The sequence below is a fragment of the Erinaceus europaeus genome, chromosome 9 (genome assembly GCF_950295315.1).
Source record: "Erinaceus europaeus chromosome 9, mEriEur2.1, whole genome shotgun sequence".
In the NCBI taxonomy this organism is placed as follows: domain Eukaryota; kingdom Metazoa; phylum Chordata; class Mammalia; order Eulipotyphla; family Erinaceidae; genus Erinaceus; species Erinaceus europaeus.
The window spans coordinates 14455430-14459492 of record NC_080170.1 but is presented as its reverse complement, the minus strand read 5'-3'; positions in this window follow the sequence as shown (position 1 = coordinate 14459492).

Here is a 4063-nt window from a genome sequence, read left to right as displayed (position 1 = left end):
GTTATATCCCTATTATCTTATAATTTTGTAAATCAATATTAAATCACTAAGACAAAATATTTTTAAAAAATAAATTAAGGGAGTATGGTGGTAGTGCAGTGGCTTAAGTGCACATGGCACGAAGCACAAAGACCAGCGTAAGGATCCCGGTTCGAGCCCTGGCTCCCCACCTGCAGGGGAGTCGCTTCACAGGCAGTGAAGCAGGTCTCCAGGTGTCTTGTCTTTTTCTCCTGCTCTCTGTCTTCCCCTCCTCTCTCCATTTCTCTCTGTCCTATCCAACAACAACAACATCAATAACAACAACAATAATAACTACAACAGTAAAAAATATATATAATAAATTAATTAAAAATTTTTAAAAGATTGACTGGTGAAACGTTTTAGTTCATTCATAGGCCATCGGACCCTGGTCTGTTAGCATAAACCAGATGAAAAGCACAGAGTATTTGTTACCTGGAGTTCATGAACTTGGGGTGAAGAATGACTGCTAACAGAATTTGCTCCTTCCTTGCTGGAGAAAGGCAAAGCATTTCTTCTAGAAATTATCTTGCATTTTTCCATAAGAGGAACATTTTGTATCAGGGAGTACTGGAGTGTAATAAGGATGGTCAGCTGTTGCCCTGGGCTACTCGTAAATACATTTAAGGCCTCCCCATGATCTGTTCAGTTTTGTGATGGAGAGGAAGCCATTGCTAGAGATTAAATCACCTCTGATGTAAATAGTTGAAGCCGTTTCTATTTTCCTAGTTAGATTCTTTCAGACACAGAGTACTTCCAGAACTCACAGAAAAGGGGGGGGAGGAGGCTAGGTAGTGGCATACCTGGTTGAGCGTACATGTTACAGAGTGAATGGACCCAGGTTCAAATCCCTGGTCCCTGCCTGCAGGGGGAAAGCTTTGCAAGTGGTGAAGTAAGTCTGTAGGTGTCTCTCTGTCTCTCTCCTTCTCTATCTCCTCCTTCACTTTCGATTTCTGACGGTCTCTCTCAATTAAAAAAAGATAAAACATTTTTTTAAAAGAAGTCACATGCCCCATTGTCATGCATGTGCTACCTTTGTGAATTTCATGCCTTTAGTGAGAGTAGCCATATTTATTGCTTTACTCCAGAACTTCTCACCCTCATCACCACTGAGGTATGGGACTGGACTAGTTTTTGTTGCAGGAGAATAGCCTATGAATTAGACAACAGTTAGTAACATCCCTGGCCTCTGCCTACTAGGTGTCAGTGGCTTCTCCAAAAAGGTCACCACACATCCAAGTATCCTCTGTTATAACCAAGCCTGGGACAAAATCACTCTGCTGAGAGGCACTGATCTTATTGAACAGCTGATGAAAACACAACTGATTTATTTTTTTGTTTGTCTCTCTGTGTTTAAACCTTTTATGGGAAGTGGGGGTAATGATTTCCATACAGTTGCTGATACAGGGGTACGATTTCTCATCTCTCCGTGACAGGTGTCTGCAAAACACTCTCGCCTCCAGTATAAGTTCTTTTCCACCATCATGCACCAGGAGCCTTTGGGTCCCCGCCCCCATACCTATTTCCTTCCCTCCTTCCCCAGAGTCCTTTGCTTTGGTGCAGTGTATCCAAATTAGTGCAAGTGTAGCTTTATGCTTTCCATTTCTGACCCTGTTCTTTTAGTTCCACCTATGAGTGAAATCAGTCAGTATTCAACATTTCTTTGGGTCTGATCTCACTTAACTCGATTCCTTCAAGGTCCATCCAAGATGAAGCAAAGGAAATGACTTCATCATTTTAATAGCTGAGGAGTTTTCCACAGTGTGTATATACACAACTTGTTTAGCTACTCACCCTAGGTTGCTTCCAAGCTTAAGCTATTACAAATTGTGAACGTAGGTGTACGGAGACTTCTTTCTTTTTCACTATTAAGCAGTGATTTCTTTAAAATTGAATATGACACCTGTTTTACTTGAATATAGTTATTATAGTTCAATAAGAGACTGCAACAGTCAGTCCTCTGTGTGAACATTTTATTTTTTTCACTATCTACCTTCAATGCTTGTCAATACAAAATGCCATCCCAAATGAATGAACTGTTGCCTCTAGAACCACAAAGATGTCCCAGAGCCATTGCAGACCACTTGCTTCCCTCATGGATGGACACCTAACCAAACCATTCATCCATTCACTCATTACTTTCACCCACATTTGTTGACAGTTCCCAGAAGGTCAGATTCCTGTCTCAGCCCATGGGTGAGCACAGTAAGGATGAGAGTTGGGAGTTGGACTTTGGATCCTTTGTAGCTAGAAAGACCACTCAAAGCCACATGAGATTGTGCTCTTCTAGAAGGCATCACTTCAGAAAAATAAATCAATGAAAAATTTTCCTTGACTTGATATGTCATTGCAGGTTCTGGTCCATACCTCAGAGAATTCAGATGATCTTGGGTCCCATTAAAAAAAAACACACACAGGAAGACCAGCAACCTGTCGATGCCAGCCTGACTTTGCAATGATGGCACCATCGATCTGTGGAAACCACCTATATGTAGCAATGCACATCAGACTTTCTGACTGTTTTGTTTCCCTGCTTGGTGTAGTGCTTTCAATTTGTCCACCCCTCTCTGTAATGTAAGACAGCTCTGTTTAAGAGCTCACTGCAATCAGTTACTTTCTCTTCTTTTCTCAGTTTTCTTTATTCAGTTACCTTTTTGTGATCTTGAAATTGATCAACCGTCTTATACCTCCAGCAGATAAGCATGTTTATTCAAATCTCTCCTATGGGGCTCTGTTCTCTACTAGATAAAATCTGCTATGTTAGAGAGAGAGAGCCTTGCCCCAAATGATCATGGGAGCCCTTTCAGTTCTAAGAAGAAAGAATCCCTGGGATGCTGTCTAGTCTCTAGTCACTGGTATTGTTATTCTCTGTCCTTGTTTTATATGTGTTTATCCACAGAGGTTTAGCATTCCACTGGCAATCACTAACTAGCTCCTCCATAGTGGACTATGCCTAGTGGTTTCTTTGGTGACAGTATCGAGGAAGTGAGTGAGGAGAGCAGAGATGCCATGGCTATGCAGCTGCCTAACCAATGCAGTAGAACTATCACCAGTGTTAGTATAACATAGAGGTGGCATTAAATACATGAGTGACTACACTTTGAGAACAGAAAGGCTTAAGAAGTGGGACACAGTGAGTTTCCTTGACCATAATTTCCATCAAGAGACAGTTACCTTATCAAAGATCCCAACAGTTACTAAGTGACAGACACATCAGGGATTTCATGCCTCCCCACAGAGAAGAGAAACAAGGGGCTGGATGGTGGCACTCCCAATACCCCCACACATGTTACAATGTGAGGGAAGCTTCCTAAGTGGTGAATCAATGTTGCAGGTGTGTCTCTTTTTCTATCTCTATCTCCCCCCTCTTTCTTAATTTCTCTGTGTCTCTATCCAAAATAAATACAGAAAATATTTTGTTAAATGAAAGAAAAGTGAAATAAGTGCAGTTAAAATAAGTTCACCCAACAATAAGCAGAACTTAACTGGGTCTGGTGTATTGCACCAAAGTAAAGGATTGGGGGGGGGGGGCGACTTTCAGGTCCTCACAAGATGGTGGATGAGGACCTCGGCTAGGAGTGAGAGTGTTTTGCAGAAAACTGGTAAATTGTACACATGTACTAACAACTGTGTTTACTATAAACCATGAATCCCATTAAAAACAAAAAAAAAGGAGGGAGTCCGGAGGTAGCGCAGTGGGTTAAGCGCATGTGGCACGAAGGGCAAGGACTGGTGTAAGGATCCCGGTTCGAGCCCCTGGTTCGAGCCACCTGCAGGGGAGTTGCTTCACAGGTGGTGAAGCAGGTCTGCAGGTGTCTTTCTCTCCCGCTCTCTGTCTTCCCCTCCTCTCTCCATTTCTCTGTCCTATCTAACAAAGATGACATCAATAACAATAATAACTACAACAACAATAAAAAAGGACAACAAAAGGGAAAATAAATAAATTTTTAAGAAAAATTTTAAAAAGAGAGATTTTTTTAAGTAAAAATTAAATTCAGCCTGAATCATGTCTCCTCCGTGGCTTTACCTGTTCTCCCACCCCCCC